The sequence below is a fragment of the Silurus meridionalis genome, chromosome 9, assembly GCF_014805685.1.
Source record: "Silurus meridionalis isolate SWU-2019-XX chromosome 9, ASM1480568v1, whole genome shotgun sequence".
NCBI lineage: Eukaryota > Metazoa > Chordata > Actinopteri > Siluriformes > Siluridae > Silurus > Silurus meridionalis.
Genome location: NC_060892.1, coordinates 20,067,696 through 20,094,324, shown reverse-complemented (window position 1 = coordinate 20,094,324; position 26,629 = coordinate 20,067,696). Strand labels below are relative to the sequence as shown.

Below are 26,629 nucleotides of genomic sequence, written 5' to 3'. Positions count from 1 at the left end.
AACAGAAAGTGCTTTCCTAACTGTTTCCCTCATAGAACTCTGTAACACAGCATTAAAATTGGGTTCAAAAATAGATGTCAGAAGATGGCAAGTGGTAAGAATTGGCAAATGTCAAATGTTGGCGAGAAAATCCTGAAAATATCCATCGGTATTCAGATTTCAGTATTTATTTGGAAATGACCTGTGTGATTAGACGAACAAAGTGGAGAAATCAATAATGTAAGTTTTGGTGTGTGAGCACCAATTGAGAAAATGAGGGAATATTACTGCATGCAAATCTCTAAGTCTGGTTTCTCAGCCAACCATCAAATTAAATGCTAATTGCATTTATCTCCATGTGATGTAGTGCTATGCTGAAGAGAGTGGCTAAACGAGATAGGGCTTCAAATGTGTGTGTGTGTGTGTGTGTGTGTGTGTTTGTCTCTTTATATGTGATACCCAGTAATATAAAAAATTGAGCATGTGCCAGAACCATGGGCCATGCCTTCAGTGGTGGTCTTTTCCACAGTACATGGTCTGCTTTAAACGGTGCACAGATTTCCCAGCATGAGGTTGGCTACATTCTGCCACCTGTATTGCATCCATCTTCTAAAGGTCATGATGGATGAAACTGATTTATGTAGGCTAGAGCACATGCCTTTTTCATGCTGCAAAATTACACATTTTGCTATGTGACATTGCATTTGAATAACAACATCTCAAGAAATAAATATTCATTAGTATTGATTATTTCTAGTTTGTGTCTGTTTTGCAGTTGGGCTGTGTGTGTGTGTGTGTGTGTGTGTGTGTGTGTGTGTGTGTGTGTGTGTGTGTGTGTGTGTGTGTGTGTGTGTGTGAAAGAAGCCACACGGCTATGGTAGAATGATAAAGAGCAGAGTAAATGTAGGTGGTCCATCATTGGGCAGTGGGAGTCGGAAGGAGCCACGGAATGACAGAAATGCAATCAGTAAGAGAAAAGAGAAGGAGAGATGAGTGCAGAGAGAGTGAGAGATGAACAAATTTATAGTATCAAAGTAGAAAGAAAGAGAGATGGGCAGTCAGAAGGGAGAAAAGGAGGGAGGTAGAGAGAGTAAAGTGTGTTGGGATTGTTGTGTCAGAGCGGCGAGTGCATTCATCATTCTCTCTGCGGATTTCGAAGGGTGACTCTGAAGGAGTGACAGCGTAGAGAGTTCTGTCAGGGTTATGGATCACTCAGAGGGCCACGGAGCACCATCCTAGAATGTGAGCACAGCTCCTATTAGGTCCCAGGAGAGATGGTAATTACTGCCATGTTAAATGACTTCATAGCCTAGATTCATGAGCTCTACAAAGAACGGTGGCAATGTGTACCCTGAAATGTTTTAAATATGGTTTCTGTTTATAGACTGCTGTGTCTGCCTCACTGTCAGCAAGTCACAAGTCACCCAACAATACCACAGGCATTTGTGGTCAGAAATCCAAAAGAGCAAAAATTACCATACTTCCTCAGTGGGAAGGATTGACGTTGTCTCACACTTGTCAATCGCAGTGACACTTGCCAACAACTGTTCAGAAAGATACAAATAGCCTCTGTTGGGCCCTTAGGCAAGGCCCTTAATCCTCTATGCAGGGGTGCTGTATTATGGCTGACACTGCTTAAGAAACTGCGATATATAAAGGAAAAATTTCACTGTAATAAAAATGTCACAATAATGACAGCTTTTTCTTTTCTTTTCTTTTCTTTTCTTTTCTTGTCTTGTCTTGTCTTGTTTCTGTAACTGTACACAAATTTCACGGTTTTGTACTCGTTTTTTTAAGTCACGGTTTCGGTACAATTTCAGTACAATTAGGGAAAAGAAATGCAAAACATAAAATTGCTTGTGAATTTTATTAGACTATTTTAGATAAAATTCCTGCTTGATTAAATAATATATTCAAATAATATTTTATAATATTTTATCAAAATAAAATAAATCAAATTAACGCAATACACTTTTGACTAAATTTAATTAATCTATTTAACGAATCAAATCGCAAATCAAATTCTTGAAGCTGGACATAAAACACTAAAGAATCAATGGTGCTAGCGTTAGCCGCTAACCAGGAAGTGCGGCTAACTATGCTACGGTATTCGGTAATTTCGGTACAAATACGTGCACCGTTACACCATGAGTAGTTATAGAATAACATTGCTACCGGATCAAAATTGACATGGACAAGCTGGTAAGAGAAACAAGTGTGTGTGTGGGGGTGATCAAAGTTTTTCATAGGGTAACAGCAAAGTCATTCATCATTAAAGTTCAAGGATTAAATCCCTTCAAGGGTTGTTAAAGACTTGTTCAGATTTTCAGAGACTTTTCCAGAGATGCCATCATTGCTAACAAGAAAATCCCTGTGGGTTGTAAACAAAACTAGAATTTCTCCAAAACAATGCTAGCCTAGGTCACTGGCTTCATTGTAACTGCATTAATAATTAACAGGATAAAGGATAAACAGCAAATTCTACCTTGCACTTTTTCAGACAAAGTTCACAGTCCCATAGGTACCACTTACCCATGTTTCCTACTCATATAATAAATAAGTGTATTTCACATTTACCTTCTCCTTTAGTTGAGCCCCACTGCGAGATGAATTTATTTGTGATTTATTTGACCAGTGCAAAAAGTCAACATTATAAATGCTGCAATTTAAAACATTTGAAGGTTCCTTCAGAAGGAAAAAAACATCATGTAACCCCCAAATAACCTTTAAAGGTTGTATGTTAAATCATGTCATTTTAGTATTGAATTTATAATCAAGTTATTATTAGATTTATTATTAGTCAAGACTGACCCTGAGTTAATCAAGTTTATCCACAGAACCTGAATAAACCATTGAAAAGAAGAGCAATTGAAGCCCATTATAAGGAGGAAGGCTAATTTATACAAAAGAACTATTTAACAAAAAAGTTTAGCAAAAAATAGAATGCTCTGTAATAGTTGCTGGTCGTTCACATACTCACTTCAGTAGCTGATTCATCCTGTTCAAGATCTTGATAGATACAGAACCTATCAATAGAAAAATGGGAGTGAAGAACTGCTGCCCGTCAAAAAGTGTGCTATTATATAAACTTATTTAATCCCTGTATTGTCAACACAGTGCTTGTTTTCACCAGTCCTATAAAGTGCTACAGAACTTGTTCGCTTTTGCTCAAACCACAAAAAAAAAAAAAAATGGAGGACCCATATTATTAGTGGTAAAAATCAGTATGGTTGCAGAAATATTGCATTAATTTTCCTGAATAAATCGAAATTCTTTGCACTTCCAACTTACATCTGGCCATAAAGTGTCAACAGTTTTTTTCTTCTTCTCCATTTTCTTAAGTACTTGCCTGTCTTTACAATTTAGATGCATTTTAATAACCTTCGATACTCTGGATCATGAACTAACATCATAGTTACCATTTTAAGCTCTATTACTATGTTGAAAATAATGAGGAGCAACAAACTTTTCTTCTCCCAACCATCCAAAAAACTGTCCTTTCCATTCCACAGTCTATGTCAACATCTTTTATCTACTATCCCAGACTATAAAAATTCACAGTCAAGATGAGTCAGAGTTCTAGTGTTGCTGTTGTACTGTCGCTGAGACAATCATCCACAGCTTATCATCAATCAGATAAAGGAGCTGGTGGTGGTTAGGGGGCTCTGAGTCCAGTCAATGTTCAGCCAATAAAAGGGTGGATGAAAATCCAGGTCTTTCAATGTTTACAGCAGGTTACTAGAGTCTATGGAGAGCAGCATTTTTCTGTGCTTTTGCCTGCTGGGAAGAACAGCCCTACTGCACTACAATAAGCTGATTAGGATCACCAAGTCCATTATTGGACTGACTCTGAACGCTGGACATGAGAGAGAAAAGGACATTGGCAAAACCATCTTAAAGAAATCTGCCCTCTTTGGTGCAATATCCAGGAGATTCATTACAACAAAACACTGTTTTACTCTGAGAATATAGCATAATAGCATAAGCAAATGGAACTGTTGATTAACAATTATAAAATAAAAATATATTATTCAAGAATAAATAATTAAATTAAATAACACCCACATTTTTGGAAATGTGGCGGCTTGGAAAATATCTCTATATGTTTATCATTTTCAGAATGAGTTGCTTTATAAATATACACAGGTGATTAGGTGATTGAATAGTCTTACAAGGGAATTATTATTTTTTATTAGTTTATAAGAATGCTAACAAGGCACCATTACAAAAAAAATAATAATAATAAAAAGGCCAAGGTATTATAACCCTTATAATTGTTTATGATTATCGGTTTTACAGAAAGTGTTACCATGTTTTCAGTTTAATAGCAGGCCATTAATATGCTGTATTTTGGCTGGATGTAGATTTAATTCATTACACATTCAGAATCAAGAGCTGCATTTCTTATCCGCACATAATGTCTGAACAAAAACCTTGTTTTGCTGATATTTATTGGATTAGACAGAAGCTTATTAGCTCATTAAGACACTATTAAAGCAGATAATTATTTCCTATGTTCTAAACTGTTTTCTTATTAATATTACAGTCAGAATATAAATATTCTAGCTAATGCTATTGAATATTTTTTTTTGTACATTATGCAGTGTACATGAACTGACTGGTATGTTTCATCAATAGATTATTGAATACATTTAGCTCTTACACAGGGGGTCAATGAAATGCTGTCTAGTACTTGGATCGCTTTGATTTACCTACTTTAAATCAGTTGGTAATTAAACTTGGCATTATGGTAGGAGAGAATAACACAGGGATAGGTTAGGCTTAATGTTGCTATTTGCATCACTTGATATCTGTGTCAGCCTGAAACTGGATTAATAAATATATAATCATATATGAAGCATATGACCTTCCCCAGAAATATTGAAAAACACTGAAAAAATCTATCCTATGCAGTTGTTATCTTATATGTCTATACAGTATATCTATATTTTCTCAAACTAAAAACTGAACTGAACACTTCATCCTTGACCAGGCAGTTACTAAAGATGAATGAATGAAAGCTGCAAGTAACGTTGGGGATCTTTCTTTGTTCCACAGGCTACATATCTGACCTCTGTTCAGACCTGGGTAACAGTACAACCAGCCAGTTCTGTGGCTCACTTCTAGTCTGAGCATAATGCCCTGTAAACATTTTGACCGGCAAAAAAAAAAAACTAATGTGTCTCCCAATTATATTTTGAATTTGAACTGTTAATAACATATGATCTAATCAATTAAGATACTCATATATTTATAAAAGGCAAAGGAAAAGCTAATAGTTACATGTTGCAATTTCTTTGATTATAGTGCATGACTCTACTTCTTTAATTTTCAAACAATACTTTAGATTTTTGGACACCTGGCCTTCCACTTCTACAAGCTTTTTGACAATATTGTACAGTCCCTGCTTGTTTTATTAATTACATCCACTCCTCTAAGCATTTTTTGACTGTTTGACTGTTTGTGATCATTCAGCTACAAGAGCATGATTATCTTCAGGCCCTGATGGCAGGTGAGCAGGTCTAGGATACGGTCAATGTTGCAGGTGTTCAGTGCAGCTGAGGTCAAGGCACTGTGCGAGCTATTTGAGTTCTTTCACTAAAACTGACAAACCGTGTATTCATGGAGCTTGCTTTGCGTACAGAAAAACTGTTATGCCGGAACAGACTTGGGCCATTAAGTTCCAGTCAAGGGAAATCATAATTTTACAAAATGCATAAACATCCTGTACAGTTGGGTGTTTCCATTTTTTATGGAGATATATGGGCCATCAGGAGTCCACATAATTTTAGCCATGTAGGGTGCATTTAAAAATGCATGCTGTTTCCTGTAATTATGCACATTTTCTATACTATATATTTTGTACATATCTATCACAATCTTTGTTCCACTGCTTATTAGTACACCAGTCGCAATGCATCTCTGATGATGTCTCACGCTTGGCTTTCATCGTAAATGAATATTTCACAGCCGTGCCACCTTTTTTGTGAAGCCATAAGCATGGGGCTGTCATATTTCACTCTGACTCTTAGCACCTTGTTTGCTCACATTTCACTTGTTTTCCACTGCTTTACACCAGCCTATGTGCCTATGCATACATTACCACACGCTGTGGTTATAAATACCAATAACAATAACTGTTGCTGTAAAAGTGAAAAACAATCATAATTTAACAATTTGACTTGGAAATTTCAATGTTGGACTGTGAAAAGCCAATGATTTGAATGAAATCGTGCCACAAATTTCAAGTGTCCAAGTACCCTGGGATTTTATCCCACTTTTATCCTCTCAAATCTCTGATTCAACCATGATGGATTCTGTTAAAAAAAATTATCTCTTCTCTCTCAGCTGAAATGTTCAGGAAATCATTTTCTTTGAGAAATGTGTCATGTCTATCAATGATAAACAATGATAAAGTACCGTTCGAGATAATCAAACATTCTACAGCTCCGAGTCCAGTTCAAGTCCCAATTGTGCAGTATCTTGTCTTTTTAGCACTACACAATGAAAGGAAGCATAGCACCTTTCACAGTCACTATGTGACATAACAGCCAGTTGGTGGCTACATGGTGCGATGGCAGGGTCAAGCACTTAGTGTTTCTCTCCAACTGCAATGACGGGTTTGACAATGATGCATGACAATTGTTTAAAAAAAAGATGCATGTTGATGCTTTATATGCCCAACTGTTATGTACAACAGGGAGATGGCTGTGACTGAAGAGACATCCTTCACTACATAGAAGTCTTTATCATATCAGACTCAGTCACATAAAATGCAACCAAACATACAAAGCATGTTATTTCTGCCTGATTAAGCTGTTCCTTTGCTCAGCATGTTATTCTTCTCCACGTAACAGAGTTCTCCAGGAGGAGAGAGGTTCCCTGCTGCTACTTTCAGACAGCCATATCAGATTAGAACATTTGGACTCCATGGCTGATTGATTTCCCAGCATCCTTTCGCTGTCACTGGCCTGTATAAAGCCAGACGGAAAGATTGGAAGAGTTCCCTGCCCTGAGGCTCTCGGGCCAAATTTGTGGTTTTCTGCACACAGCAATACCCGTATATGTTACAGTGCAATTCTTTTCTTTGGATTTTGATGTCTCTAGATAAAGAACGTGCCCTATGATGTTGTGGCCTCTATCCAGAGTGCATTCCTGACTAGTACTCAACATTTAAGATTTAACATGACCCTGAGGATGAACGTATGAATGAATAGACTGGAATGTAAAATCTTTCTTTTTAATCTTTTTTCCCCTTTAAAAAGTTGAAATCTAGCACTTTATAGGATTCCTTGTTTCACTCTTTTTTCTTATTAAAATGTAATTATTATTTCGGTAATGAGTCAGAGAAGCCTTATTTTCTCACCCGTAAGATAATAGATATAGTCACACATCGTCACTGCTCTTTAAAAGCAAATTCATGTGAATTTACTCACAGGGTCAGTCACAATTTGCTTTTCACTCTCAGAAAAAGGGTACAAAACTCTACCACTGCTTGTCAATGCAGGAGTATGCCGTTTTTTGTATTATCAATTGCTTATCGTTATTAGCCTTTTTGAATTGTAGCTCGAATGAAATTGGTTTGATCCAAACCCCAATAACTCAAAAACAATCGGCCTATAAATAAATGCCAAATTGCACCTAATGTATTAAGTCAGTGGAACGTTTAAGCATAAAGAGCTCTATAGCTTCAGTAACAGCCATTAATAATGGGCCCAATGTTTGAATAATATTTGAATAGGATTATATACGGATCATTTATTTTACAGTTTATGGGGCCCCTAGCTGCAAAAAGTCTGAGAGGTCCTGTTTTAAGTCACTTTGCACATTACATTATAATCAATGTTTCCCAGTGAAAGATAATATTAACACTACAAAAGATGTAGCCTTGAAGGGACCACTCCAGAATCATGAAAATGTAGAGTGTATTCAGGTATACTCTTACAATACATCACTCAAGGTTATTCCTCCAGCCACAGGACTATATATCGCATCATCCTTTGCACGTTAAATGGCCTGGTCTACTGTCACTGATAACTTGCACCAAGTCCTTGTCCCTGTCTCACTGTTCACCACATTTTCAGTCTCGTGTTTGTGGTTCTTGCTTCAAGTTCCACATGTTTCAGGTTTTGGTTGATGTTTCTTTGTTTTGTGTTTTTATTTGTTAGTGTTAATCTTTGTACAGTAATAAATTACAATAAATATATACTTATTTTATTTTAAAGAGGTAGAAAAACAGGATGTTGTTCCCAAAAAGTTTAGGGTAGAACAATGGTTTATACATTATCAGGATGCTGATAAAGTCCACATATTTATAATGCATATCAAATTCAAATGTAGCACTGCAATAAAATCAGAATAACGCTCAAAGCTCGATATGTTACAGTAATACAATGAGTGTAAAGATGAAACTGAGGAGGTATAATGCATGTATGAACTATTGATGTGTTAATGGCCATATGATATACTGATGGAGTTTATGTGTGTGAGATTATGTTCAAAGACTTCTTAAGAAAGCACTGGAATGTAGATTAGACTGAAAAAAAACATCAATTATGCTTAGTATTTAGTATGTAGTGTTTTTCCTGATTGTCTGATATGTTCATAAAAGTTTTTAGATGTTGATGTGTATATGTAGACATGCTGTAGGGGGTTTTCTATATCCTTTGCATTCGGGCATTCTATTATTGAATTAATCCCAACAATACCAAGGCCATATATAGCCGGGAGTGAAAGAGAACGGGAATATGCCATGCGCTTAATCTGAGTGACACCGAAAAATTGTTGGTTTGTGTGAAATCGTTTATGCGGAAAAGGGCAGGACGAGCTTGCCTTTGTGTGCGTTTCATGCTACCTGGTGACACAGCATGAGCCGGGATGTGAAATGATGTGTCTGGCTGGCTTCACGTGTCTCAGAGGCAGCACATGGTTGCCTTTAATCCTTCCTTGGTTGAACACCCAGTGCATCACTGCTCATACTGCAAAAAAAAAATAGTTCAGGAATGGTTTGAAGAACATGACAAAGGTGTTGACATGGCCTCCAAATTCCACAGATCTCAATCTGCTCTAGCATCCGTGGGGTTTGTTGGATAAACAAGTCTAATCCATGGAGTCCTCAGTCACAATTTCGAGGATTTACAGAATCTGCTTGTAATGTCTTGGTGCCTGATACTTCAGGACGGCCTCAGAGGTCTTGTAGAGTCCATGCCTCGATGGATCAGAGGTTTTTCGGTGGTATACACCAGCAGGTGGTTTTAGGTTGTATTCTGCTTGATTGCTGCATATGATATAAAATCAATGGCTCTTCATATGTGTAGATAGTTAAGATCTTAAGGAGTTCAGAAATGTATTATATGTTGAGGTGTTTGTTATTATTTGAAGGACTGCTTGAATATTGTGGAATGAAAATCCAAACAAACTAATGCATCATAATAGCTGTATCTAAAATCACTTTAAATGTGTATGGAAATATAAAAATGAGAATCAAAGCTGACCAACGCGGTTAAGATTGGCACGTGAGCTGCAAACCGCATCACGTCTGCCTATTTCCCCCCCTCTCAAAAAACGACGTCTGCGTCACTGTTGCGCGCGCGGAGCTCCCTGGCCGGTCTCGCGCCACTTTGAAGCACACGAGCGTGACTGTAACGTTGGGAGGCGGAAAGGAAAGGGAAAGAAAGACGCCGCCGTTTCCTTCTAGAGTAAAACTTCATGAGCTGAGCGCGTGCTTCTCCTCCGTTTCGGCTTTATCACAGCATCAGAACCGGAGTGACTCAGACCGGACGTCGACGCTGCGCGTGGGAATCTCTAATCTCGTCCTGGTCCTGCAAAGTGCACTGATTTAAATGAAATTGGAATTTTTATTTATTTAATTTTTTTTTTTTTGCAAGGGTGTTGTTTCTTGTTCTTTTGTGTGTGTGTTCCAGCCTGTCGTGCACAAGAGCATGCAGACTCTCTGATGGTGCTGATGCTTTTCTGGGATCTGTACGCTTAAAAGCTCCTGCACTTCTCTGCCTCTCTTCTCTGAGTCACTGCAAAAAAAAAGCATTATAGGCTTTTTATGTACTGTGGGCGATTTTTTTTCCTTTTTTCTTCTTTTTTTTTTTTGGAATTCGTGATGCACCGTTTGAACACAGTTCCATCACACTGAGGATTTTTTGGGCTGAGTCGTGAAGCGAGTCTGATTTTCCGAGGTAGGTGCCAATAATTTATCGCATGCATTCGATGGTTTCCCGAAACATTTTAGATTTGCATTTTGAACTCTCTCAAACGCTTGCGATCATTTTTTTCTCTCTTTAATGTTTCTAATTACGTCACTGCAGAAAACTTTCAGCTTTGAAATGGTAACTTAAAACGAGGAATTTGTGCATACTTGTGTGTGTGTGTGTGTGTGTGTGTGTGTGTGTGTGTGTGTGTGTGTGTGTGTTTGGTATATTTTTATTCTTGGTAATTCTTAGTGCAGAGAAAGTGGCCTTTTTGCATACTGTAACCCTGACTGGACATGTGGGTGAATGCTCAAATGTCAGACTGATTTATTTATTATGCTTTCTTGATGTCCTCCTTTCCTTTTTTGATAACAGGAATGAACCACGCAATGTGTGTAGGCTGTGTGTGTGTGTGTGTGTGTGTGTGTGTGTGTGTGTGTGTGTGTGTGTGTGTGTGTGTGTTTGAGTGAGAGAAATGGAGAGAAAGAGAGAGAGCTGCAACGGTCCCCATCAGCAGAAACTGTGCAGCTGTCCATGGTGCTGATTTAATTGCTCTTTATCAACTCGTCAAGAAATCAGCAGCCTTGGAAATGATTTTAGCGCATAGGCATTTTATAGCAATCTCTCCTGCCAACGTTCCTCTTGGAGATCTACATTCCAATCGAGTTCAGCTTTAAGCCATACCTCATAAATGCTAAAACATGAACCTGTAGACACCTGAAGAATAAGGATCAATTCAGTCTAGTCCTCATTCGGTCACTGTCATCATCAATCAGAAGTAATATGAAGAGTGTATGTCTGGCAAAAAAGTTGTGAAACATATCATTACTGTATAATGACCCACATTTAAGTTATCTTTCACACAACTCTAATTTATATGAAACTATATTTGATTGCTCCTCGCTAGGCCCAAATACTAACAATGTAGGTTTTCAACTGAAGGGAATTAGAAATGTGCTGCTTGCACAAAGGATGCACGAGACAATGCGTTTTAGTGACTGTTTCGATCCCTTTTTTGGGCACCAACCTCTTGAACTTTTTCCTGTAGATGGCAGTGTACTTCTAATGTTTACGTCCAATTTCATTACTCCTTGTGATAAGTTGCTGCCAGGTCCCTTGTAAGTGCAGCATCATTGCAAAGTAATATGGTATTACTCATTTTGGCACAGTGACGTCCGCAATCATGTAATTGTTCATTCTGATAGCAAATAAAGCATGGAGCATTTTGGGGGTAATCATGATTTAATTAATTAAGGTGACTTTTGATTTGATTTTATTATTTTTTTTTTTTGAAAGAAAATATACTTCTGCAAGTAACTCACGCCAGTGTATTTTTTCAAGGATTAATGTTTTGTCTAAATAAAATGTAAAATAGATGATTAGGATTTGATCATCTTTCTTGCATTTTTAATTCTACCTTATGTGTCTCTTTGGACAGCATCCAGGAAGCAAGACATTGCATCTGCTTTAGACCCCCCCAAACCTCACCCATATGTTGCTTTTTTCCCAACATCACTGAGAACAGAGTGAACTGACAGAATAAATTTATTGTTCTGAGGCTTTGCTAATGTAACCATTAACATGACCTTTTTTGCTCCTATCATTTAAAGTTTATTCAGAGTAATATGGTCCGTCATATGAATTACTCCCCAGTGAACACTTGTGGTAGCTGAATATATTTTACCACAAGACACAGGGTCAAATGTGCTGACCACAAATGTGTTACATCTGTCTAAGGTTTCTAACAGTTTTCTCAAAATGTCAAGCACAATGTAATGTATATGTGCAGTAGACCAGAAGTTAGTGTTGGTCTGTTGATGATTAAATTATGCGAAATAATCTACATGCAAATTATACAATATATATAGAGTATAGTGGTTCATAGATCTTGTTGGAAAGTTTATAATTAAAAATCAGTGAACACAGTGTAATCACATTATATGATAATCCACAGGGTACATACAGTACTGTATATACACACCGACCAGGTATAACTTTATGGCCACCTGCCTAAAATTGTGTTGGCCCCCTTTTGCTGCCAAAAAAGTCCTGACCCATCAATCATTAATAGCAATAAGTTCTTTAGCAACTTTAACTACAGTATCTCGTCTGTTGGATCAAACCACACGGGCCAGCCTTCACTCCCCACATGCACCAATGAGTCTTGGCTGCCGGACCGGATGGTTTTAATTGCCGGATGTGTGAATCATGGCGTTTTTGGTCTGGAAAATGGGGATATAAGTCTCTGATCCATTACTACAGTAGATGGTGGTAATGCTTTAATTAAGAATGCAAACTGCCAATAAAGAAGAAAAAGAGGAAAAAATTAATGGCATTTTTTTGTGCTTGATGTGAGACTTGGAAAATAGTTTCCTAGAAGTGATGGTTTCTGCCATTCTTCATGGCAAATCCTCTCATGCTGGGTCAGGTTGAATGGGGTGCATTAGTGGACAGCCACTTTCATGTCTCTCCAGAGATATTCAATAAGGTTCAAGTTAGGGCTCTATCTGGGCCACTCTAGAACATTTACAGACCTGTAAATCTACCACCATGCTTCACAGTTGACATGGTATTTGGGAGGTGATGTGGTGCCTGGTTTCTTCCACCTGGAGCACTCTGTGTATGTTCTACACAGAGTCCTCCAGGTGCTTTTTGCAAACTCCAAGTCTGATATTATGCGTTTTGCACTGAGGCTTCCGTCAAGCCACTCCAGCCCAGATCGGTGGAGGGCTGCAGTGATGGTCCTGCTGAAACTTTGTACATCTCTACAAAGGATCTCTGGAGCTTAGTCAGAGTGACCATCAGGTTCTTGGTCACCTCTGTTATTAAAGTCCTTCGATGTCGATAGGTGGCTAGCACTTGGAAGAGTCCTGGTTGTGGCAATCTTCTTCCATTTGAGAATTATGGAGGCCCCTGTGCTCTTATGGATCTTCACTGCAGCAGCTGATTTTTTTGTAGCCTTCCCCAGATCTGTGCATTGCAACAGTCCTGCCTCTAAGCTCTGCAGGCAGTTACTTTGACCTCATGGCTAATTTTTTGCTTTGATCTGTCAATATATGGACGTGAACGATTGCAGTATCAGGCTGCAACATTAAACATAAAAGTAAAAATAATAGAGCGAAAAACTTTTGTAGTGTTACCATGTTGGATGCACAACTAGCCAATATAAGGTTTATATAATTTATATAATTTATAGTTTGCCTATGAAAAAAACTTAAGCTGCCCAACATTCCTTTTATTAATGAAGAGGACACATATTCACATCTACAAGTGGCGATGTGTTAGCAACTTGCCTTGGGTGTGGAGTGCTAATCTAAACGGTGCGTTGTTTTTCTCTTGAAAGGGTCACTGCATCACATTGCCACTTAACAGCAATCATGGTCTTAGCCCACTGCACAATAAGTTAATTAAAACACAGCTGTCTCTAATGTAGACGTGCTCACTCGCTTGATTAATGAAGTGTCATTTCATTTTGATGGAGCGTCTCGGCTGTAAGGAGACAGGCCTTGTATAAGAGACATGCTGAAGGCTGTTTCGTGTTGCATTGGATCACAGCAAGATCTCTTTTCACTGCCCCGTTTCTCTGGCTGACTAACACAGGACCCCATGCCGCTCAATTATCATGGCTGTGCTCAGTCACCAGTGCGATTAATAATGCCTCATAATGCCCCCACTCGTTGTCGCTCACCCACCTTGCACATGGTTAGGACCTCATTTCAGTGCTCGCTGTGGTTAACACTATCCAAAACGGAAACAAACAACAGGGGCTGATGACGATCATTAGCCCTCATTAGAATGCAGCATGATGTTCTCTGTTTTGGTGCTGTCGCACAGGAGCGGGAGTTATGCACTTCCCGGCCTGATAAAATGAGCTCAGTGCTCTTGAGCAGTGTCATATGCTGACATTGCTGCTGACTTTTAATGCCTGATAGAGCTTTAGTCGAGCTTAGCAAGAGGTCCAATCCCTAGAGTATCATGAGTAGGCTATTATTTGGACCTGTTCTGTGACATTTTAATAAATGTTAAGGGTATTTATTCTCTTTATATTGAAAAATATATCATTTTTCTGTAGGAAAGGTTTGACTTTCCATCAGAATAAAGATCTGTAAACCTTGATGTACTTATCTGTCAGCTGTCAAGTGCATCATGCTCAACATTTTTATTTCTTTTTAAAGTTTTCATTCAATAAACCCACACAAAATAAGTTATTCTATTTCACAGGCTAACATGTCTACATGTCTAATGTTCCAGCGAGTCAGATGTTAGGTGGCACTTTGTTTGCAAATCAATGTCTTCCTGCTCAGGATGGACAGCTATGTAATTTCCCCAAATTGATTCCTTGTCTCTCAAAGTGTGGTATGTGGAACTGTAGAGCTATGTGAAGCATAGCCAGGGGGTCTGTAATGCTTTAAATTTAGCCACAGCTGTGGGAATCACAACCCATTATTATCAAAGTTAGTATTTTTGTTTCAAGTTTTATAGCTATTAGTCCACTTGACTGCTCCCTTGAAGTGAATGAGGTTTAATCCAAACTTCAATAAATCAGAAACAAGTCAGCCTATAAATAATGTCAGCTTAAACTTAACGTGTTCTGCCGATGGAACTTTACGGAAGAAAAAACTCTTTGGCACTAAAAAATAAACAGAATATGTTTAAGGGTACTTCTCTTATTTGTGTACATTTGTTAGATATATATATTTGGGCCATGGATTCTTTTTTATCTCTGGTATTTTGTGAAATCTTTAAAAAGAAAGAGATAAAGTCTCTGTGTAGTGAGTAAATGTCAGAATAATGCCATTATTGTTCCGTGTAGGTGTTGAAAGTAGCTGACGGTGCATAGTATTTGTTGTATTTGTATAAGGTTTTGTATTTTCTTACATTAACTGGTAGGTCTAACGTTGAGTCTAGATGCTCGATAAAATAGAAAATCTGGCAGGAAATAATTTACTGGATAACTCTGCAATATATGTTATGTAACTGTGCCATCTAAATAGTTATTATAGTTATGAATTGTAAGATTAAGTGTAACTATTGTTCTTACACACTTAAGTATTATAATAATAAAGCTGAATTCAAGAATGATTTTGGTTTAGTGGATATTATCGCAAAACTACAGAGCACTAAGTAAAGCTTTAATGACATGCTTTGGGGTGTTTGGAATAGAAACTTTGCTTAAAGAGCTGCTAGAGTATTTTGGATTGGAAAGAAATATTTACAAATCCTCTAGGTCTTATAAGCTGTACAGTAGCAAAGGTATAGCAGTATATCATGGAGGACAAAAATAAAATTCATGGAATTCGAATTTGGCATGCGCACTCGACATAGTTAGATTCACAGCTGGGTAGCATATATGCTTACAGTATTGTGAGTCAGGTTCCCCAGTGGCATGACACATTGTGGATGCTTGTGGTATTTGTCATTTCATTCTAAGGTCAAGCATGTAAATTTGTGTTCTTCCTTGTCTCCGGTCCCCATGGCAAATGTTAAGGAGAAAAGAATTTGTATGAAATGTTTTTCTTTGCTTGGTTGAACTGCTACTAAAGCAGGAATATTTTCAAGACCACCACATTCTGGTGAATCACCAAAATATACAAACAAAAACGCAAATCAAATTGCACATTAAGGCAGTATCGCAAATCTTGCCGAGCATCTTTGGGGTCTGGAAAGGGGCGAACAACACAAAATTAGGCGGGTGGTTTTGAAGTTGTTATGATGCTGATTTTATAGTATATATATATATATATATATATATATATATATATATATATATATATATATATATATATATATATGTGTGTGTGTGTGTGTGTGTGTGTGTGTGTGTGTGTGTGTGTAGCATAAGATAATAATGTTATATAGAGGTTTTCAGGTTCAGATTTTATTTATTAGGCTATTCATATGTGCTGGCTGTAGGTTCCCTACAGGGTTCCCTGGTAGTGTAGTGGTTAGGATGCGGCGCTTTTACCGCTGCAGCCCGGGTTCGCTCCCCGGTCAGGGAACCAACCCCAGCCATTAAGGTTGCACAAGCCTTAGTGCCGGTCCCAAGCCCAGATAAATGGGGAGGGTTGCGTTAGGAAGGGCATCCAGAGTAAAAACATGTGCCAAATCAAACATGCGGATGGTCTGCTGTGGCGACCCCTAACGGGAGAAGCCGAAAGAAAGTTATATGTGCTTCCCTCTAGATCATTGTCCCCAACTCCCAGGCCGCAGTCTGGCACCGGTCCATGGGTCAAATGGTACCAGGCCACACTGAAAGAATACATAACTTACATTATTTCCATTTAATTTATTATCTGATTCTGACCGATGTTTTATTTTGAAAAATTACCGGATTCTCTCCTCCACATCTGTCTTTAACTCACTCTTGATGCATGTCATGATGCCTCGGTCACATGTCTTACCTCCATCCACTACCCTCTTAAAGGGGCTGCTCCGGCCGCTAACACATAATACATTACCTCTAAACTAAAACCCCCATGCCAGCAAAATAAACCAAAAACCAATAAAAAATATTGTCTGACAATAAACCGGTCCGTGGCGCAAAAAAGTTTGGGGACCACTGATCTAGACCAGACTATATCTTGTGTATTGAAAGATCAGCAATACATCCTGATAAAATTTGTGTACAAAGAAAGTTTGTTCAAGGATATTGAAGTGTTGCTGACTGTCAGCTTTCTATGACTGACTGCCTCAGAACTGATGGGTGACTCTGTAAGTTCATGTAAATATAAGTATAATATCAGTTTATTTCAACGTTCAGGACTTCCCAATGGGCAACATACAATACTCTACCAGGAATTCAAACCACGTATTGCCCCAAATTGGCCCAGTCTCTATAGGACTGACTGGCACTAGTTGCCTTTAAACTGTAAACTGTTGCCTTTAAAAATAAAATGTACTTAACTTTCTAAGTCCCAGAAAACAAAGGGAGCACAATAAATGTATAAGAGGAAGGAGAACTGTGGTAAGAAGAGATAATCTAATGCTGAAATAATTAAAGATGACAAGTGTAAGCTTAGCTATAAGTAAGAGATAATACACAACAGGTGGGTGGGGGTGGGGGTAATGGTTATGTGGCAAGAGGTGTATAACAGCATAAAATCACATTCTGGAAACTGTTTTTCCACATATAAGACAGCAATTTGCAAATGATTACAGTGTTTAATGTATTCAGTGGATGACACTTGGGTATTTTAAGGGTTTACATAGTTAATTTAATGGTGTGGAATATCTGAGAGAGTTTGGTCCTGTTTGCACCTATGTTACAGCTTCAACAAACAGTCTTTCCTTCTCCTGTCTCGCATTCAGACACACACATTTTTACACATGAGCACAGCATGACATCTTACTCAGAAAACACAAAAGAAAAATGATAAATAGATACTTTAAGGATGCCCTGCCCCACCAAAATCTATAGCCACTCTCCTGTTGTAGGTAAAGGCATAACCACTTATCTTAACCTTCCTTTCTTTTCATAGGACTTTTATTTGACCCATTGAATTGTTTTGTATTTGCTAGAATGAATAGATTTTTTACTAAACTGTGCAAAAAGAACTCTATTTCTAAAACAATGCTGGCTAGTTAATATCACCATGCTTTATGTAAGCAACTCTGTGGACTTAGTAATCAACAACTTCATAAAGCCCAGTGCTGAAATGATTGTCAGACACTCGAGTAAAGTGGTTGAGAATCATTACGAAGAAAAAAAGACATGCCTGTCATATTGATTTGCACCACCAGTGCTGACATCATACATTTGTCTGGAAACTGACATGTTTTGAATGAGCTTTTTTTTTTTTTTCCGGGAAATTCTGGAAAATTTTCTCATATCACTATTTGCTGACTCTAGACAGCTTGGATGCAAATAATGCTGTCAACTCTAATTTTGCATTTGGCTGGAGGCAGATCAGAGAAAAAGAACAAAAGAAAAAGGGAAATGGAGCTCAAGTCAACTCATGGAACTGCTGATTATTTACTATGCAGAATTGTAGCCAATATTTCTGTCCTATTATGAGGCAATTTTTTTTAAAAGAATGGGCGTAAAATTTGCTGTTATGAAGTTGCACGTTAATGAAAATGTTGGATTGATTAAGTAATTTTTGAAAGATGTGGTCATCAATTTAATTGCTGAAACGAGTTCGTTGTGCACGCATTTTTAAATTCATTCATTTTAATCCTTTTTTTATGACTAATTGCTTTAAAGAATGTCATGTGGTTTTCAAACCACATATGAACAATAAAAGGCACTGATGCTTCTCGCATGCAGCTAACAGGTCCTTCTTCAATATATGAATACATGCCTACGTGTGACTTTCCTGTCAGCGAAGACATGAGTGCACTCGTATATGTAACCAATGCTAAGGTCTGAATGTTGTTCAAGCCAGATTGCATTGATTTGTGTGTGTGGAGCGACATAGCAGCATGATTTCTCATATTAGACAATGAGAAACGTGACCTTTCTGCCTTGAATCTGTACGTTCCATTCTGGCTGACTGGCTTTTAAAGGCATCCTCGGCCACTCCAGTAGATTAAAGGCATGGCCGGAGGAGTAATATGCCACCATGTGCTTGTCCGTGGGTCGTAGATCTTTTCATGGGTCTATCGCCAAGGTTACTCATATTGACATACCATGTCCCCGCTGGTGATGCACCACTGCAGACTTCCCATCCGATGTGCTCTGTCTTCTGAATGCATCAGGAACTTTTCTACTGACAAATGCCTGCGGAATGCACCATATTTAAGCATGTTTATTTGTTAAGTCAAAGCTCATAATTGGTAACTGAGTTGATGTGATTTTAAGTCATTTTCAGAGTTTGTACACTGAGGTATCTTTTATTTATTTATCCTTACTAGATGAAAAATATATGTATAAATGCAACAGAGACTTGCTGAAGGTAACCTTAATTTATTCACCTGCCAATTTCCACCCATCATCCCAGCTTTCCCCTATCACTACCACTCTGGGGGAGAGATGGCTAATACATTCCCATGACACACGTGTAGCCAGCACCACATTTTTCACTTTGCTTATGCTGCATCACAGGGCAGCTGATATCATTGAAGAAAAGTGCTATCTTCCCTCTTCAGCATACATGAGCTCACGGATTCCTGTGATTGCCTCCTGTCAGTCTTATTGACAGGAGAGAGAGTATTGCCATCACACCACCCCAGAAAGCACAGTCTCTTTCTGCTCTCTTGGATGGCTGCAGCACATCAGGATTCAAACTGCAGCTGGCTTTAAACCAATATTCCCTGGCTTATAAAATACTGTCTTGTCGTTTCTCTTTGTTACTTAATGGAACCAAATGGAACCTTTTACAGGTATTAAATGGGTAATAAATACTACACCATGCACCTTAGCTACTTATCCTTTTGTAATAAGTGACCACTAATAAGCTTACTCTTAGGGCTCAGAGCAATCTAGTTAAGGAATAAGCATAGAACGGGAAATGTAATTATTCTAATTGTTTACTCGCCTTCATCCTGTACTAAGCAAAAACCCAAGGCTGCACACATTAATCTGTTGCCTGTATTCCATCCTCTCTTTTCCTCTCCCTTTTGTTTTGTAAGCTGGGCCAGGCTCCAGTTTACAGATGTTGCTCAGGGGGCTTTGCACTTCTCTATTTTCTCCGCTCAACAAAACCCTTTTTAGGGACTTTACTCTAGACAGATTTTGTTTATTCTACTGATGTCCTTCTTGGAAGCAGAACGTTTTAAATGGGTAATATGTGTCTTTTGATATGTGTCTTCAACCAATGCTGAAGGGATTAGCAAGTCTTCATTTCCTAATGCAAAAAAAAAAAAACTACAGCTAGTATTGCTGGATCAGGTTCCAGCTGAAATTGTAATCACAAAAAAAAACCAGAAGGCTCAGGGCAACCATATTCGTAAAGGCTACAGTTATTGTACTTAAGGTCTGACTTCAAGTGCTGACTTGAAGAATTACTAGAATAATCAAAAACGAATATATTTTTATTATATATAAAAGCATATAAGCATAAGTCCAGATATTTAGATATTTCCTAGTGTATTAGCAATTTTTAAACCTTACAGATATGCAACATTCGAAATTAATAATAAAAGTGTACTATAAATATATAGCTGCTGATTACACATTTTGTTGTGTGTGGTTTGTTCTACTGATTTTATAAAGTGCACCAACATAACACAACTAGCAATTAATATCCAATTCTTTGCTCTGAACCCTAAATCAACCATAAACCTTTTTGTCCAAGCTTAATTAAGGGGTCGGAATACATGCAACGTGCCATTAAATAAAAACATAAAGAGTGGGGCCAGAGGGTGCGATAGTTAATTACAAGCCATACATAGGAAAATATTTCTCCTGGATTTTTTTTACTGTTCTACCCTAAAAACAGCCTGACTTAATTTGCTCTGCCTTGTTTTATGAACAAAATTGTTCCTTTCTTTAGTGAACCGATAAAAAAAAATTGTGTGATTATATGTGTCCATCTTTTATGGTCAGTTATTACTTGTGCTGTGTTATTCATTAATTTCCTGTTTCCCAAGCAGTGGTAAAAGCGTCAAAAGCTTGCCGGTTATTTAAGAGGAAACGTTTATTTTTTTCAGCTTTCCTCATTTTTTTTTCTTACTACACAGCCAAACAACCTAGAAATGTTTGACTTTATGACCTATTCATAACTGTTAGTATGCAGCAGGGCACTGATGGGATATTAGAACCAGTAAGCCCATAGATTTAGATAAGAACATTATTTACAAAGCCTTTTTTTTTCTCTTTCAAATGTCAAGAGTGGAAAAAAACTCTTAAAAATGGCTAAAGGAACCCTTGAGAATGCTGGAAGTAGCTCGACCAGACGGCTGCGAGCTTGCTTTATGGATGCATTAGTATTCGGGGCATGTGGTGAGAGCTCATGCTTGCAGGGATATCGTCCTGCACGCTCTGTCTACTGCTGCCCCATAGTTTACTTGTCCTTATGAAAATTACCCTGGAGCTAGGCCAAATGCACTGAGAACATGACCGTGCGGTGCCAGGCCTTGATCCAAGCCTACAGGAGCACTGCTTCAATTTGCTGACAAGACTTCTTAGGCAGTAGGCCCTGTCGACTATTTGATTAGAAAACACAATGATGGCTTGTCAAACAGGTAGCCCATTCTTGTCAGATCTGACAATAGTAGTGGCGTTTCACCTGAGCCAGCAAGCTAACTCCAGTAGGTGCATTAATCTATATATGACTTGCTTCTACTCCTTTTTCTGCATTAGTTTTACAATGGATTTCTTTCTCTTTTTTTGCTTTTCGTTTCTTTCTTTCTTTCTTTTTCTTTGCTTGGCCAATGAATTGTCTGCTGCAGGAAAGGCTGTTTATATTCCCTCCATTTTGTTTTTTTTTCCCCAAACACTACAAAGGTATTTTCACAGACATCAGCACTCTGGTGCTTTGGTATCGATGAACCTTGCTTGTTTCCTCTCTTACATTTTGTAATGTAATATTTATTAACCACAATCAGCTATCAAATTCTCCAATCAGAGTGGTACATCAAATCATGCAAATACAGGTCAAGAGCTTTAATTATGTTTTACATTTACAACAATGAAAAATGTGACCTCAATGACTTGGCATGGTTGTTGATAAATTTGGCTGATTTGTGTATTTTAGAAACTGCTGACCCTCTTGGATTTGTACTCACCGTCTCTAGAATTTGTAGAGAATTTATTAAATAAACATCCAAATAGCAGCAGTTTCCTTCCATTATCCAGAAATGTGGACAGGTAGATCTTCTACATTGCTCCTAGTGTTTGTGGGATTGGCTCCGGTTCTGACCATTTGTCTGACTAAAATAAAGTGAATACTGAAGATGTGAATGTGTGATAAAAGTATGCTTTTTAATTTATTTAAAAGCACTTGGTGAAAGGCAGAAAAGCATCGGAGTTACCAGAAAGGCAAATCAAGGCACTATTAGAATGTTGGGCTGAACTCTGGGAATTTAGATAATTGTCTAGAATCAGCCCCGAATTAAAGATTTAAATGTATGGCACTTGGCAGATAAAGTTTAAAAGCATGTGATTGGTCTTGGCCACAATAATCAGATCAAATAATAATTTCACTGAATTTTTAATGTAGAATTTCACTTTTTTAATGATTAAGTCTCTAGAAGCTTTAAAGTCTTCACTGACTAAACCTCCCAGTGAGAAAGTAAAGAGAGAAAAAAAAATATCTTGCTAGGATAGAGCTGAGGACAAAAAAATCTTGGAATGAACCAGTTCTCAGCAGGTGGGAGCCCATTATCCTCCGGCCAGCATTGGGAAACATAATATACATTCTAGCAGCCAAGTTGTCACGGCCTACATTGTTTTATTAGAGAACCAATTATGACTTGGAAATGGGGTGATAAACAGCTCAGCAGTCAGTAACGCAATTAATGTAAATTGCAGTCTTGTTTTTATACCGTGTTTTTATGAACATGTACATTTTTGGTCGAATATCAGCATTTTCAACAACCATATTATTGAGAAGAGATTTAAGATTCCTTTTCAAGTTTTAAGGCAACCCTGAAGCTGTCATTTCCATCCATCATAACCTTAAAAAAAGAAGTCATATTTGGGCAATATGGAAACATATAAACTTTAAACTCAAGTATAATTCTTAAAGTATAAAGTTGCACGCACCACAATATCACACAACTTCAGAGGTGAGAAGTAATGGAGTACAAATACTTTGTTACTGTACTTAAGTAGATTTTTCTGGTATCAGTACTTTACTCCACTAATTATTTAACTTTTTACTTTTACTCATTACATTTTTACACAAATATCTGTACTTTTTACTTCTTACATTTTCAAAACCGGCTCGTTACTTTACTTTTAATCCATTGATTTGGTGAAAAAAATCTTTTTTAATTTTCACTGCGCGCTGATTTCAGCCGAACAACCGATTTCCTGTTACTGCGCGTCTTTTTTCAATCCGCTGGTGTATCATGTACTGTCTCTCACTCACCACAGATGAAGACTAGTTTACGAAGCTAAGAATCAGCAGGCAGAAGGCAGTAAGAAGTTTGGGGTTAATGTGGATGAGACAGAGGGATTCAGTGATGTAAACATGACTGAGAACAGAATTTATTTGGCTGTCAGAATTAAAATGATTGTAAACGGCACTAAATTTTATTAACGCGCCATCAATTCAGCGCGCATTTCTGTTTTTACCATTTTTATAAAAAAAATTTAAATACATAAATAAATATCTAAATATAAAAGAGGGGAGATAAAAATCTACTACGTATCCAATCTACTATGTATCCACGACGTCCTTTCTTTACTTAGATATCAAATAAATAAATAAACTCCAGATAAAAATATTTTTAATCAGTAAACTTTTGTTTTATTTATGCGCCAAGTCTCAAATCAAACACAAAATCCGCCATGTTTTACACAATTTACCCTCTAGGTGGCGTTTTGTGGGTTTTTCCCTCATAATGGCGACACAAACTACTTTTTACTTAAGTACATGTCGGAGCCAAGACTTCTTTACTTTCACTTGAGTAAAAAAGTTTAATCAGTACTTCAACTTTTACCCGAGTATTTTAAAACATGAGTATCTGTACTTCTACTTAAGTAAAGGATGTGTGTACTTTTGCCACCTCTGCACAACTTGTAGACCATATGTCATACGCATAAATCTGGGTTTACTTAAAAAACAAAACCTGCTGAAAAATGTACTTGTTCTTTCTTAATTTACATCCATCTGGCTGAAAGTGCTTTGTCTCACAGGGGAGACATGCAAATATTTCATTACAGACATCACAGTATAAAACTACCTTTGCTGTAATAAGACTTCTCATATAAGTACTAATTGCTTTGAAAACTGATGATGATCTGACATTTTTTCAACTAAAAGCTTTGAAAGATTGTTTTTCTTCTATTTTCTTTACAAAGTTTGGTCAGTTAATTTCTTGGTCGATACCTACTGTATTTTCCGGACTACTTTTTTCCTACTCTTTGAACCCCGCGGCTTAAACAATGAAGCGGCTAATTTATGGATTTTTCCTGGGTTTTTCCCGGTTTCACAAGCTTCAAGCCAAAACAATGAGCCCCATAACATTAGACCAATGAAATTGCCGAACAGGTTCAGGTGAACCAATGAAATTCTTAATATTAAATCAGACCCGCTCCCACTTAATCGGGCTGGACCACATCATAAATATGGATGAGGTTCCTCTGACGTCTGACCTGCCGCTCACTCGGACTGTCAACAGGAAAGGAGAATCATTCGTAATGCTGAAAACAACCGGGCATGAAAAAAACACACTTCACCTGTGTTTTGAGCTGCACGGCATCGGGAGAAAAGATCCACCGATGGTGATTTTTAAACACATGACGATGCCAAAAGATAAACTCTCGAGAGAAATTGTTGTGAAAGGAAGGAGGAAGACAGTGAACAATGACTTTCTTGGTAGGCTACTGTTTAGATACAAGCCGTGTAACAGTCACTGTCTTTCGTTAAAGCCTGTATAAAGTTCATTAGTTTCAATGTAGACAGCGGCTTATAGACAGGTGCGGCTTATTTATGTTCAAAATAAAAATCTTTGTAAAATTCAGCGGGTGAGGCTTATATCTGGGTGCGCTTAATAGTCCGGAAATTACGGTACTCTATTATACGTATACGAAAGTAAATGCTAGCAAACGCTTCATCGGTAAGCTGTAAAGCCAATGTATGTTTTTCTACTGCTGCTCATGCAACATCACAGGATGGTTTAATACACTTGATGGAAATTGCTGAGGTTTGTTTGGATTCTGACTCTGACTGCCAGAACAGAGAGAGAGAGAGCAATGTGTTATCTCATGCAGAGAGCACAGCCAATTTTGCTCTCTTGGACTCCTCACTATGGAAGGCTGTGGCTTGGATTTGAACTCGCAATCTCCTGACAATAGGGTGAAAGCCTTTTTTGCTTTATTATGTTTCCATTTCTACTCAGTATGACAAATTGAGCAAAGGAACAGATGGGCTCCAGTAAATGTATCCACACAACATACATTTAATATGGTTAACGTGATAAAAATGGCCAATAAATACAGGAAGGTGTATTTAGTAAACAGGCTAATAACTATACATAATCCTAAATTCCGTCCATTTTAATTTTTCCATCTTTTAACGATTTCTTTCTTAATGTTATAACCTAATTGAACAGAAATCCACTTTTAATTAATGACTTAAACTGTTTTTTTTCTTTACACACACTTAGCTTTTTTTTTTTATGAAAGGTGATGTATGCCTCTGTATGCTTGCTATGCAGCTCATTTGTTCTGTACTCACTTCATGCCTTAGGTCCCTATACACTGCATTCACGAAGCAAGTGTATCCTGTGAAAGCTACTTTTATGTCGCAGACAATGCTGTTTTTGAAATAAAAGGAAGTCTGCACTATTGATATCTAACTCTACTCCAGGCAGCGTTCCCTCAGCCATAGAAACAGCCAAGAAAATGCGACTTATTATTGGTTGGTAGAAGAGCAAATTGTGAGGTATTTTTCCTAAAAAAAAAAATACAATGGATTCTCTCATGTCATTCGTAAACAGAAAGCTTTCTTCTGTAGAATCTACGCATGAGGCACTACAGAAAGCATTTTAGAGCAAATAATATGTGCTTTCTTAGAATGTTTTTAGTGGGATTTTGGAATGTATCAGTGTCTTTGTGCTGTCTGTCTGTCTAAATCTTTTAGCAGTATTTTTGGAGCAGATATGGCACCTCTTAAGTATTCACTCACAGTGGCAAAGAATTTAACCCTCCATCAGTTAAGTTCCTGCTATTTTCTTTCAGGACTACTAATGTTTGTTTGCTCTCCTCATGTCCACCTAGACCGGTGCTGCTGCTGCCCTAAGGGTATGCAATGATTCACTTTCAGTTTTCTGCTGTGGCCAGACTCTCGAGGTCTATGTCTATGGTCAGTTGAATACTAATATCCGTAGCTTTCATACAGTGCTCCATACAGTTGCAAACCATTGCTGCTCTAGTCTCATACCACGCGAAAAAAATGGCCACAATTTCTTTTGCCACAGATAAATAAATGAAAACAGGCTTTTGTCATGCAGTACATTTCTTTGTGCAAATTTAAAAGGGCATGCATCTTGCAAGAGTGACTCACTGTAGTGTCGCCACTAAACTTTTTTAGAAGTGGAACTTTATTTAAACATAAGACTATTTTTCCAAGCCGTAGTCAACCGAATAGATCTTTAGTTAAAGTACAGTAATCCCACGCTTTACCACGGTTCGAATCTCACACCCCCTGTTTATCGCAGAATTGCATTTGCCACATAACTAATTTGTTTTCCTTTTTTTGTTTTGCTGAAAGAATAGTCCACTTAAGGTAGTAGAGCATTCTCACATTTAGCTCCTAAACTTTGGAATAGTCTTCCTGACAGTGTTCGGGGCTCAGACACACTCTCCCTGTTTAAGTGCAGATTAAAAACTTATCTTT

General features: G+C 37.7%; 1 protein-coding gene across 1 annotated transcript in view; it reads left to right on the top strand.

Moving 5' to 3' along the window:
* Positions 1-9,640: 9,640 nt before the first annotated feature.
* Positions 9,641-26,629, top strand: part of nlgn1 (neuroligin 1) — a 269,206-nt gene continuing 252,217 nt past the window's right edge. Inside the window, exon 1 of the mRNA XM_046858117.1 lies at positions 9,641-10,169. The gene's annotated coding sequence lies outside the window, so the exon portion shown is untranslated. The remainder of the gene's footprint in view (positions 10,170-26,629) is intronic.